Source organism: Rattus rattus, chromosome 10 (assembly GCF_011064425.1).
Source record: "Rattus rattus isolate New Zealand chromosome 10, Rrattus_CSIRO_v1, whole genome shotgun sequence".
Classification (NCBI taxonomy): Eukaryota; Metazoa; Chordata; class Mammalia; order Rodentia; family Muridae; genus Rattus; species Rattus rattus.
In genome coordinates, this window is record NC_046163.1 from 18,547,718 (window position 1) to 18,562,347 (window position 14,630).

A 14,630-nucleotide genomic window follows, 5' to 3' on the forward strand; every position below is an offset into this window, starting at 1 on the left:
CACCGAGTACTCTTCCAGAGGTCCTGAGCTCAATTCCCAGCAACCACATGGTGGTTCACAACCATGTGTGATGGTATCCAATGTCCTCTTCTGGTGTGTCTGAAGACAGCTACTGGTACTCACATACACTAAATAAGTAAATCTTTTAAAAATCGTTTAAAAATGCACTGAGACTAGGTGCAAACCTTCATAGCAAGGCTGGCAGAGACAACTAGGTAGTAGGAAAATAGTCCCAAGAGCAGACAAAAGAATCAAATACATCTTCTACTCCTTCTCTTAGGATTCCCACAAAAACCCCAAGCTAAACAATCACAGCATTTATGCAGAGGAACTAAAGTAGACCCATGCAGGCTCAGTGATTGTCACGTCAGTCTCTGTGAAGTCTATGAACCCTGCCTGTTTAGTTGATTCTGTGGGCAATGTTCTCCTGGTGTCCTCAGCTCCTCTGCCTCCTACAGCCCTGCCTCAACTCCATTCCTTGGGGTTGCCCTAGCTCTGGCCGATGTTTGGCTGCGGGTCTTTTTTTAACTGCTCCCATCAGGTACTAGAGAAAGCTTTCTGAGAATCTTTTGTGCAGCTTGGCTTTCGTCTCAGGGAAGGACTTAGCTTTGATAACTTACTCTGGCAGGGAAGGGGCCTAGTGAATCTGGTTAGTGAAACATATTTATTCCACTTGTAACTTTGGGGTTTTTTTTTTTATCATAAATGTATGGGAAACTGACTTAGTGATGATTTCCCCCAACCCCTCGGGAAACACAACACACACACACACACACACACACACACACACACACACACACACACACACACACACACACATCTACTCAACCCATAGTAGATCATAGTATGGATACCATCAAAGTCCAACTTTGTGAACCAATGCATTTGAAAGGGTTATTTACAGGAGAAGAAATGACTCAATAGCAGCGATATCACCAAAGCTCGAACCAGCATGGGTGACAGCTCCCAAAAACTGGGAACCAGGAACATACTACAGAGCTCAGCAGACAGCTCAACAGGTTAGAGAAAACTCTTCCTAAATGATTCTCATCTAAATTTTCTCCAGGAAGCACTCCAGTCTCATAGTTGTCTTTGCTGATTGGCTTGTATAGTGTTAAAGGGCAGGTCTTAGTGAATCTGGTCATTTGAGGGACCTCCTGAAACTATTTTGCGTAGTTTACCTTACTCCTTAGGAAACATCCCTGCTGGATGAAATGTGTCCTTTTCAGAGCAAACTGTTAAAACACTCTCTCTCTCTCTCTCTCTCTCTCTCTCTCTCTCTCTCTCTCTCTCTCTCTCTCACACACACACACACACACACACACATATATTCTTTCTGCCCCTTCTTCCTTTTCAGTGATGACCCCTGAGGCTTGAAGGAGGTGACTACAGATATCCACCTGTGGTTGCTTGAATAAGAATGGTTCCCATTGGTTCATGTATTTGAGTGCTTAGTCATCAGGGAGGGGCAGTATGTGAAAAAAATAGGAGTGGCCTTGTTGGAAGAAGTGAGTTACTGGGGGATGAGCTTTGAGGATTTAAAAACCATGCTAATCCTAGAGTCTTTCTCTGGGACTATGAATCAAGATGTAGTTCTGAACTACTTCTCTGCACTTGAATGCCTCTGAGTTCCCTGTGATGATAATAATGGACTAAACTTCTGAAAGCATAAACAAGTCCCCCAGTTGAACACTTTATTTTACAAGATTGCCTTAGTCATGCTGTCTCTTTTCAGCAATAGAACAGTGATTAAGAAACCATTCGTGGCCAAGAAATAGGTCACCATGCCACAGAGCAGTCACTTGTTGAGGAGTTTCACTAGGCCAGTTAACACCAGATAGCAAGAGGTAAGCACAAGATAATCAAGAGAAGCCAATGTAATTTGGTACCCTTAGAACCCAGTTTTCCCACCACACCAAGCCCTGAATATCCTAACATACCTGAAAAGGAAGATTCTGACTTAAAATCCCATCTCATGAAGATGATAGAGACCTTTAAGGAGGATATAAATAATTTACTTAAAGAAATACAGGAAACCATGACCAAACAGGTAAATGAACTGAACAAAATTATAGTTCCAAAATTTAAAAATGTAAATAAAGGCAATAAAACAAATGGAGTCAACTTTGAAGATGGAAAACTTGCAAAAGAAATCAAGGGCTACAGATGCAAGCATCATCAACAGAATACAAGAGATAGAAAAAAAAATCTCAGGCATAGAAGATACCATAGAAGATATTGACACAACAGTCAAAGAAAATTCAAAACAGAAAAAACTTTTAACCCAAAACATCCAGGACTCAATGGAAAGAACAAACCTAAGAATAATAGGAATAGAAGAGAGCAAAGATTCCCAGTTCAAGGGCCAGAAAACATCTTCCACAAAATTATAGAAGAAAATTTTCAAACCTAAAGAAAGAGGTGGCCATAAATGTACAGGAAGGCTACAGAGCACCAAATATATTGGACCCCAAAAGAAAATCCTCTCATCATATAATAATCAAAATACTAAATGCACAGAACAACAGCAATAACAACAAAAAAGTGGTAAGTAATAAAGACCAAGCAGCATATAAACACAGACCTATCAAAATTACATAAGATTTCTAAACAGAGTCTCTAAAAGCCAGAAGATACTGGACAGATGTATCCACACATCTAAAAGAACACAAATGGGGTTGGGGATTTGGCTCAGCGGTAGAGCGCTTGCCTAGCAACCGCAAGGCCCTGGGTTCGGTCCCCAGCTCCGGAAAAAAAAAAAAAAGAACACAAATGCCAGCCTAGGATACTATACCCAGCAAAACTAAATCATCATAAATTGAGAAACCAAGATATTCCATGACAAAACCAAATTTAAACAATATCTTCCCACTAATCCAGCCCTACAGAAGATACTGGAATGAAATCTCCAACACAAGGAAGAAAACTATACCCAAGAAAACACAAGAAATTAAACAATTCACAACAAAAACAAGAGAATCACACACACACATAATACCATCTCCAACAACAAACATAACAGGAACTAACAATTACTGGTCTTTAATATCTCTCAACTTCAATGGACTCAATTCCCCAATAAAATGACATCGGCTAACAAACTGGATATATAAACAGGATCCATTTTGCTATATAAAAGAAACACAGATCAGTAACAAAAACAGACATTACCTCAGTGTAAAAGGCTAGAAAAAAAGTTTTCTAAGCAAATGGTTCCAAGAAACAAGCTGTAGTAGTCATTCTAATATCCAATAAAATAGACTTTCAATCACAAATTATCAAACAAGATAGGGAAGTCCACTTCATACTCATCAAAGGAAAATCTACCAAAATGAAATCTCAATTCTGAACATCCATTTCCCAAACACAAGGGCACGCACATTCAGAAAGGAAACTTTACTTAATCTCCAAAACACATTGAACTTCGCACACCCCACTCTCACCAATAAAATAAGAAGTTATGAACCAAGTGGATTATACATATACATATATAAAACATTTCACTCTAAAACAAAGGATATACCTTCTTCTCAGCACCTCATGATTCCTTCTCTAAAATTGACCATATAATCAGACATAAAGCAAGCTTTAATAGTAGATAGCTACAAGAAGACTGAAGTAATCCCTTGGATAACATCAGATCACCATGGGTGACCCAAGTCTATGGGACACAATGAAAGCAGTGCTAAAAGGAAAATTCACAGCACTAAGTAACTTTATAAAGAAATTCGAGAGATCCTAGACTAGAAACTTAATATCACACCTGAAAGCTCTAAAACAAAAAGAGACAAACACACCCAAGAGGAGTAGATGGCAGGAAATAATCAAACTCTGGACTGAAATCAACCAATTAGAAACAAAGAGAAGGACAAAAAAAAAAAAAAAAACACAAAACTAAGAGCTGTGAGAAAATCAACAGGGTAGATTAAACCTTTAGTCAAACTAAATAAAGGGCACAGACAGTATACAAATTAACAAAATCAAAAATAAAACGGGACACATAACAAAAGAAAGTGAGGAGATTCAAAAAAATCATCAAATCTTACAACAATAACCTATATTCAGCAAAACTGGAAAATCTAGATGAAATGCATGATTTTCTAGACAGACAGCACATACAAAAGTTAAATCATGATCAGGTAAAGAATCTAAACAGTCCCATAACACCCCCAAACAGCCCAGGGCCAGACGGTTTTAGTGCAGAATTCTACCAGAATTTCAAAGAAGAGTTTATAACAATATTCCTTCAAACTATTCCTCAAAATAGAGACATAAGTCATGCTACCAAACTCATTCTACAAGGCCATTGTCACCCTGGTACATAAGCCACACAAAGACTAAACAAGGAAAGAGAACTTCAGACTGATTTCTCCTATGAACATTGATACAAAAATAGTCAGTAAAATATTTGTCAACCGAATTCAGGAACACATCAAAAATATCAGCCATCAAGATCAAATAGGCTTGACCCAAGGGATGCAGGGAGAGTTCAATATACAAAACTCCATCATATTAATCCACCATATTAACAAACAGAAAGTCCACTAATGCATCATGCATGTGAGAGCATCCTGTGAGAGCAGCCAGTCTGAGGACTCTGAGCTTCTCCAAGGAAGATCAAGTATAAGGGTGCGCTGAAAGAAAGAAATGGTGACCTGTTTCCAGCATAATTTTACTGTATGCTTTCTTAAATAAGAGCATAATTGTGATTGGGCTCGAAATGTTAAGACCATCCCCCCAACAGACAAATGAATTATAAAAACAAACAAACAAACAAACAAAAAACAGAAAGAAAAAAATAACATGACTATCTCATTGGATACTGAAAAAGTATTTGATAAATCCAACACCCCTTCATGTTAAAAGTATTAGAGAAACCATGGATACAGGGCACATTCCTAAGCATAATTAAAATAATATACAGCAAGCCAATAACTAACATCAAATTAAATGGAGAAAAACTTAAAGCCTTCCCACTAAAAGCAGGGACAACTCTCTCCCTATGTATTCAATATAGTACGTGAAGTTCTAGCTAGAACAAATAAACAACGAAAGGAGATCAAGGGGATACAAATTAGAAAGGAAGGAGTTAAGGTATCACTATTTGTGGATGACATGATACTATACATAGCAACTCCCAAAATACTACCAGAGAACGTCTACAGCTGATATACAAGTTCAGCAAGTGTCTGGACATAAAATTAACTCAAACACTTCAGTAGCCTTCCTTTATACCAATGACAGTTGAGCTGAGAAAGAAATTAGGGAAACAACACCCTTCACAATGGTCACAAATAATATAAAATATCTTGGTGTAACTCTAACCAAGCAAGTGAAAGTTCTGTATGACAAGAACTTCAGGTCCCTAAAGAAAGAAATCCAAGAAGACCTTAGAAGATGGAAATATTTCCCATGCTCACGGATTAGTAGGATTAACATAGTAAAAATAGCCATCTTCCCAAAAACAATCTACAGATTCAAGGCAATCCCGATCAAAATTCTAACACAATTCTTCACAGACATGGAAAGAGCAATTCTCATATGGAAAAACAAAAAACACAGGATAATGGAAATAATTTTCAACAATAAAAGAATTCCTGGGGGAATCACCATCCCTGACTTCAAACTGTATTACAGAACAATAGTGATAAAAACCACATGGCATTGGTATAGATACAGACAGATTGATCAATGGAATAGAATTGAAACCCAGAAATAAACTCACATATCTATAGACACTTGATCTTTGACAAATGGTGCTGGTCTAACTGGCAATCTCCATGTAGAAGAATACAAATTGATCCATATTTACCACCTTGTACAAAGCTCAATTCCAAGTGGATCAAGGACATCCACATAAAACCAGATACACTGAATCTAGTAGAAGAGAATGAAATACCCTCAAACCCATTAGCACAAGGGAAAATTTCATGAACAGATCATCAATGGCTCAGGCTCCAAGATCAACAATAGACAAATGGGACCTCATGAAACTGAAAATCTTCTGTAAGGCTATGGACACTGTCAATAGGACAAAACGGCAATCTACAGATTGAGAAAAGTTCTTCACTAACCCTACATCCAATAAAGGGCTAATATCCAAAATATACAAAGAACTCAAGAAGTTAGACTCCAAAGAATTAAACAACTCAGCTTTAAAATGGGGTACAGAGCTAAACAGAATTCTCAACAGAAGAATCTCAGTTACCCAAGAAGCACTTAAAGAATTGTTCAGCATCCTTAGTCATCAGGGAAATGCAAATCAACTCTGAGATGCTGTCTTACACCAATCAGAATGGCTAAGATCAAAAATTCAAGTGATAGTATATACTGGCAAGGATGTAGAGAAAGAGGAACACTCCTCCAGTGCTGATGCAATTGAAAAGTGTACAACCACTCTGGAAATCAATCTGCTACTTCCTCAGAAAATTAGAAATAGTTTTACCTGAAAACCCAGCTATACTGTTCCTGACAATATACTCAAAAGATATTCCACCATACAACAAGGACACGTGCTTCACTAAGTTCATAGCAGCCTTATCTGTTACAGCCAAAAGCTGAAAATAAGCCAGATGTCCCTCAACTGAAGAATGGATATATAAAATGTCATTCATTTATACAATGGAATACTATTATGCTATTAAAACTGAGGACATAATGAATTTTGCAGGCAAATGGATGGAACTAGAAAATATCCTGAGTGAGGTAACCCAAATCCAAAAGGACATGCATGACAGGAGCCTACCATGGCTGTCCTCTGAGAGGTTCTATCAGTAGCTGACAGGTGCAGATACCTACAGTCAAACATTGGACCTAGGTCAGGGACCCTTATGGAAGAGTTAGGGGTAGGACTGAAAGAGCGGAGGGTCCATAGGAGGACCAACAGCATCAACCATCCTGGACCTCTGTGTGCTCCCAGAGACTGAGTCACCAACCAAAGAGCATACATGGGCTGATCTGTGGTCCCCTGTGCTTAAGCAAAGTATTGCCTTGTCTTTCCTCAATGGAAAATGCTGTAGAAACTTGATGTCCCAGAGCAGGAGGGATGTTGGTGGGGTTGAGGTGGCGTGGTTGAGTGCATTAGTGGGAGAGCACCTTCTCAAAAGCAAAAGGGGTGGAGGTGAAGAGGAATCAGGCAACATTTCTAATGTAAATAAAGAAAATAATTTAATAATAATGTAAAAAGAAGCAGGCAAGTTACCATGGTGTAAATGATGCCAGTTGTGGTACGTTAAGCAGCTATATTCTTCTATTGATGCTTGTAGAGTATTTACAAACCTACTTGAACACATCCTTCTATCCCGCAAAACCATTTACCCAGAATCTTTTAGCAGTTTTGAAACACTGTGCCTTGTACATCGTGCTCCATGTAATGTTCCTCCTTACCTCTCAAAGAATGAATCCAATCTTGGAGACCTCTTACTGGGCTTACATAACTATCATGCTACAGAATTTGACTAGAACACTCAGATGACTTCAGTTTGTAAAGACAAAGCCATCTCAAGACCTGATGATATGGAATGGAGAAATAAATACATCTGTGTTGAAGAACCTTTTGATGGAACTAATAACACCAGAGCTGAGCATGAAAGGCAGAATTTTTTATGATCAAAATCAGTGTTTAAAGTCATGGCACAGATTGAAGAACAAGAGAGATCTGAACAGTGCTCTAACTTTGAGAGCTACTATCCTGAAAAAAAAACAAACAAACAAAAAAAACTGGTCTCTAATCCTTAAAATTCTTCCAAGAAATAAAGAACAATAGTTACATCATAATTCATCTTGTTTACCTCCATCATGATTTATTTTTAATGTTCTTGTTTTCAGGTTTAAAAAAACATAATCATAATGTTGCATAGTTTATTATGATATTTTCTTATAAACGCTTTGATTTAAAATGTATTTTTAAATGTTTAAGTCGATTATTACAATTATTGTGGCATGACTTTTCAGCATAAAATGTATTTTGAGAAATTACCTGAACAAATAATGTTTTGATATAATTTCAGATAATTGTATCGCATGCTTATCCTGAAGAACTATGAGGAATTTTTCAAAGCATCTGAGTAATATGCATGTACTGTAACTGGCAGTGGACAGTAGTCTAGCTCAGTTCTAGTCAAGTAAAGATTCAAGTCATTTATTCAGTTACATGAAGCAAATGAAATCTTTCGTTTAGTGAAATCACTATAGAGTCTTGAAATACAACTTGGAGTCTTAAAGGACAACTGCCTTAAGTTTTCTCTCGACTCCCTGGGACAGTCTGTCTGAAGGGTGTCTAAATTAGTGTGTTGACTAGCACTTCACACCTTGCTTTGACAGACTGTGGGGGTTGATTTAGATTCCGTGTTGAAACAATACATTTTGCACTATTGTGACTGGGAACATTCCCAGCAGTGAGTGACTTGTTTATGAACTGTTCGAAGTCTCTGACTTAGATATTTTGGAAAAATGAGATGCCCCAGGCTTTCTGAAAGCACAGTGAACTGTGCACTGTTGCTTCACCTAAGGTTTCCTGGTTTTATTTTCCTCATCATAGGAAACAGCAGAGAACTGAAACATCAAAGTCAAAAAATTAAAATACCCTATTTGCAGAATCAGGTTTCTGTGGATTATAATCTAAACTGGAACTTTTAGGCAGTAAGCCTCTAGAGAGGGTTTTAGATAGCAATAAAGTTATAAATAAAAGTTTAACGTTTATACAAAAATCTTTTAGTATTTTCCCACACGAAAGTATAAGTTCAGATATAAGGCGTGCTGTTTATTAAGACTGTTTTTAGCTTATATAAATTCTTGTAATTGGTCAGTACCTGTACATTTAAATATAAAAAGTAATCTTGAAGGGAGTTTTAACTTTTTCAAAGATTACAATCTTATTGTTGGCCTATGGTGGTGCAGTTTGCACCACTAAACTACTTTTTTTGCAGACCAATTAAAAAAACTAAAACTTTCTCTTTGTTTGACTTACAAAGGGTGTCCATTTTCTTTTTGTATGCTGTCAAGTGGAATAAAGTCTATATCTGGGAATAATCAGATAACATGAGGGTAACTACAGAAGTGGACATTAACATCTTTCATTCAACCAATGAGCTGCTGACACAAGACAATCCTTTGCCTGGCAATAGGAGAAAATGATCATCAAAACTAGGCCGGCTTCATGCCCTACCTTATTACAGTCTCTAGTTAGTCATCATTAGCCCTTGATGCTCTGGTGTAAGCACGTGATATTACAATTGGTCTAATCTTGATATTGCAAAGTTGAATATGTGTCTTAAACAGCAATAGATGTTAAGTGTGCCTAGGGAGAAGAAAGAATATTCTAGGCAGAAAAAACAGTGGAGTTATAGATAGAATCTATATGCAAAAAAAATGGAAGGAGCTATATTTGCTCTGAAGAGCTGCAAAGTGTGGGAAATGATGAAGCTTCAGAAGGAGACAAGAACCAAATCTTCCCAGAACTTCCAGGCTCCGAGAATGTATCTTTATTCTAAGAGTAATATGGTCTTATAGAATCCTTTTAAACACTTGTTTTGATATGTGTGGCAATGATGTCCATGTTGGCACTGTCAATCCCTTCTCTGTCTTATGTGACTTCCCAGCAGCAGTAAATAGAGCTACTCTTAGCTTCTCTAACCACTGTCTTTGGTCAGCTTCCGAAATATCATCTATGCGTCAGTCATTGGTTCTGACTGACTTTTTCACAGCAGCTTCCATCTTGGATCTTCTTTATCCACCTAACATTTAAGGATGGCTGTCACCTGCTCAATGCTCAGTGTTGCCCCTCTCTGCCTTCCTGGGTGACCCACAAATTTGCACCAGGAGCTATGTCTTTCGTGCTGACACCCAGATGTACCAGACCTTGAATCAGATTTATGATTTGCAAAATTTATGAACCAGATCCTGTTCTTGGCCTGTCCAAGTTACTCTAGTTTGTATAAACATTTTTGCATATGGCTTCTTGTTGCACTAATTTTAGATGCAGTATTACATCTGTCTCTGAGCTGTTTCATGCAGGTTCTGACATGCTTTACACATAGAAATATCAGCTACTGTTAAGGCTCTAAGTGTAAATTCATTGCTGCATTCTTGACAATCCATTGGCTGCCTTGGACCCAACCCAGCAGACAATGGAAGTCTTCATCTATTCTTTCTTTAAACTTGCCTCGATTTGAATCTCATCTATAAATGTACCAATATACTCAAGAGTATATCTTCCCAAAAGAGTTTGCATTTGACTTCTCCTTTTCTTTTACAACTGAATTCAATTCATGAAAAAAAATCCTTTCCCTCTGTCTCAGACACATGGAAACTCTGCTCCCGTTTCAGTTGGAACTCGTGAGATGGAGCGCTAGCACTGATGAGAGAACTTTTTAGCTGATCTCCAAGCTTCCACCTCACCTCCCTGCAAGTGTCATTCCAGGGAGAAAGTCAACTTCTAGCAACATAAATCGGGTTGTATTAAACAGTGTTTAAAATACATCAATATTTTCCACATCTTAATTGAATAAAATTCAGCCTCTGTATACATCACTCAATCCCTTATTCTGTCCCCCACTACCTTTCCCATATTATGGACATGCTGGCCTTTTCCTTTTTCTTTACAGGCTGTCCCCTTTCCTACTCATTTCACACTGACAGCTCTGGACCATTCTTTATCAACACCTTAACTCCTCATAGAGATTCCCTGATCATTACACATCCCACTTACAAAGAATCCATCTGTGCTGCTCACAACCTCAGAACTTTGCTAATTTCCTCCAATTCCAGTGATGTGTTTATGTTTATACATATCTACCATCCACCCACCCCTGCACTATAAACCTAACATTTTGGTAGCAGACTTTGATGTGTAATAATGAGTTTGTAGGTGTTGATCCAAGTAGAAGCTGTCAGGATGGTAGGGAAGCTTGTGCTTGACCTATGGGCAAAGTATACTGACAGAAGCAATGTTGATCCATGACTGAATTAATGTTCACAATTACAGATTTAATAAACTTATCACCAATGAGGAAAAAAATTTTTACAAGAGAACAAAATGGGAACTACAATTTTTACATCTTTATTATTTGAAAAATCACACTCTTGAATTCTTACATTTTGACATTTAAAGATTTCTGAACTGGGTTTGAAGAACTAAACGTATTAATTAGCTGAACAGGCATTCAATGAACAAGGAAGACTAAATAGAACAGGCCATTGACTTAACACAGCAAAACATTAATTTGACTTCTAATACCAATAAAAAGGAGAAAAAGAGATGCCAATGGAGGAGAGAGATTTCCCTAAGACCTTATCCTACCCTCTCCTTTCTGAAAATTTGACAAAGGAGGGAGGGTGAGGTGACAGAGTGAAGACAGCATGAGGTTGAAGTGTAAAGCGGTGTGGTGAAAGGACAGAGTCCTGGTGATGATGACTCTGTGCTATGGGATGTGGACAGGAGACTTGGTGATCTTTTTCAGATCGGTGTGAAAACACTGTGGACTACAAGCTGCACCCTCACTTAGCAATGTTCACATAGGCTGTATGAGGCAAGTGATGCTCTTAAATGGACGAGATCCATTGGCACCGCAGAGAGGGTGCGGGAAAGCTGCACAGTTCTCCTAGGCTTGCTCGGAGTAAAAGCTCCTTCCAAAATGCTAACAGCAAACTTTAAAGTTCTGACAAACGGTCATACTGGTGCTCCTGGCTGTAAAACCATTCCAATGTCACTTCCCAAACATCTCTTGAGTTTATCTGGTTCTGTCTATGTATGTCAGCTCTGACTGTATTTCTCAAATTTCTTTTTTTAAAATGTGCACTTGCATTCTACCTACATATAAGTTTGTGTGAGGGTGTAAGATCCCCTGGAGGTGGAGTTATATACTGCTGTGAGCTGCCATGTGAATAGTGCCAATTAAACCAGGATCCTCTGGAAAACAGCAGGTTTCCAGCTTCTCTGACCAATCTCTGCAGCCCGTTTCTCACATCTCTTAGATAACACAAAATGGCTTTCTAGCCAGCGTGCCTATCCTTGACTGAGGCATCTTTCATTATTCTCACATTGCAATGTAATCTCCATGACGTTCTCTTAAAATCACACTTTCTCTGATCCTCCTCCAGTACTTAGCTTCCCACTGGATTCAGCGTCACTGTTTCTCCGCCTTTTGAGGCTCCCACTCTCACAATCCTTGTGGTCCTTCAGCCCAGTCTCTGAGACATTGGCTCAACCTTGTTTTTTGCCCTGGTCTTCTCAAGATAAGAGAGTTCATAGATGGTGGCTATCTGCCTAAAAACCCCAATTTGCTCCTCATTTCTAGCTCCCACCGTCGATCCTTCTATTACCCAAGTTCTTTAAAGAAATCAAAGATCCTACTAGTGTTTTTCCAGTGAAATTATTGTCTTCTTCATACTGCTTGTTATGTTGTCAAGTAATTATCTAAATGATTCTACATTTTTTCACAAAACCATACATTCCATCAAGAGAGATCTACTAGCCCATATTCTAAAACAGATCATGTTCATTTGCTGTTGTAATGAATAAAGAAATAAAGGAATAAATCGCGATGCTTCTGCATAACCTAAAGCTCTCGTCACTTCTTGCAACCACGATATAGAGAATAAATGACATAAGAATGAAATTTTATTTAATTCGAACTACAGACAACAAAGGAATGTGGTAACCCCTATCTTGAGATGCCAAAACCATGTCTGCTACACTTGTTTAATTTGATACCTTTCTTCTTCCTGTTTACAAAGGCAATTTTTTTTCCACAATGTGTCTAGGAAGAAGTGAGCATGTAAAATTTAAATTATCTTTGATAGATGCAATTCTGTTTCTAGGGAAAGACTTTTTACTCTAGCACTGTCAACATCACTTTAGGGAACAATAACATTTATAGACTCAAACATGGTAGATGTTTGATTCTGTCTTACAAAACAATCTAATGTGGTGTCGTCAGATTGACAGCAAATACCTACACACTCAAAGATTCTGTTCCCTCCATCCTGAGCTATCCAATTCCCTGGGGCTTCTGTCCTCTGCATTTAATTACAGAAGGAGAAGGTACAGAGATAAGACACTCAGGGATAAAAAAAAAAAAAAAAAAAAAAAAAAATTAGCCCTGAAGGACATACATCACTTTGCCACATGGGCTGCTGACAAGAACAACAAACCCTGTCAGACACCAGGATGTATCTCTGCCTTGGTTTGAGTACCCTCCAATAGCACTATCAACAATCCAGGTACTAAGTATCTTAGAGTACCTGTTTTATCATTTCCAATCCATATTTTAGAGAGCACAGGCTAACACAGAAGTCAGGTCTCCCAATCTCACCTCTAAAATGTCTATCAAATTTATCTGCTTCTTCCCATATCTACTGTCAACAGGTCCAGCCAACATTGCTCCTCTGCTGGACTCTCTCTGTGTTCACCCTTGCTTTGGTCTCCATGATTTCTGACAGTGAGCAATTTAAAGTTTCTCAAATACATGTAGCTCTGCTGCATCCTGGCATCAAGTCTGTTTAGGTTTGGACTTGAAAGTGGACGAAAACTGAACTCTTTATCAGAACCTAGAGGGTCCTGCAAGCTTCAATTCCACCCTGGTGTTGCCTATGGTGCTACATGGCTTTTGACTGTAGCTTCTGTATGTCCATCCATCTTGAGTTCACCCTGACCTGCTTCCATGTGTTGAATTCAGACATACCTCTGTACTCCCTACTTTGTGCAACCAGGCCTTGTTTCATGAAGTCTTTCCTTGACCCTCCATACTGAAGAGATCCTTAACTCCCATTCTCTGCTTCTCATGTCCTGTTTCTTTCTTACCATTTTTCAGGAGATGTTTTTAGTCCATTTGTTTGCTCACTTTTCACCTGATGTCCCTTGAATATATTTCCCAAAAGGGTGAAGTCTTGTTCATCTTGTTCTCCTTTGAATATATGATACATGAAACAGTACCTATCTTCTGGAAGCTGGCTGATAGATACCTGTTAGTAAGGAAAAGAATGGATTCTGAGAAAGAATGTACACAACATATATGAATGAGCAAACAAACGAATGGCCTATATTTGTTTTTCCCATGTGAGGCATATTGGATGTAAATAGAGTTTTCAGCTGTATTAAAACAATTTTATACCCAGCAAAGATCTCACATGGTTGTCAGTTTGCCTTTTAAGTGTAAAACTCTGGTATCTGGGTTGTAAGTCCTCCTTAAATTTTCTTAACACAATTTCCTCAAATGAAGAAGCATGAATTACCTTACAGTATTTGAACTTGAACTATATGAAATGTTATGTCAAGAGTTTATCAAAATGTTTTTAATGTGAAAGTGACTTAAAACATGTTATATTCTCTGAGAGTATAGTCTGTAATCCAGATCTCTGTGAGTTAAAGTCACCAGGGCATCTTAATTCCTCCTCTTCCTCCTCCTCTTCTTCAGTTTCTCTGACTTTACAACAGGTCATTACAGAGATGCAATGTGTCACTGGGATCTAAACCATTCAGAAGGTCTCCCTCTTAGCCAGGAGCATTGGTTCTACAATCAAAACATATGCCGATCACCATAAAGAAATGGCTTGGTCAGTATTTCTAAGAAAGAGGCTTTTACCACCCACCCCCTTTTTTTCTGGACTAAAAATTGCAAATCTGAGAAAGA

At 38.2% G+C, this 14,630-nt stretch overlaps 1 pseudogene; it reads left to right on the plus strand.

The window, feature by feature from the left end:
- The first annotated feature begins 4,554 nt into the window (after positions 1-4,554).
- Positions 4,555-7,765, plus strand: LOC116911585 (annotated as a pseudogene).
- The last annotated feature ends 6,865 nt before the right edge of the window (positions 7,766-14,630 follow it).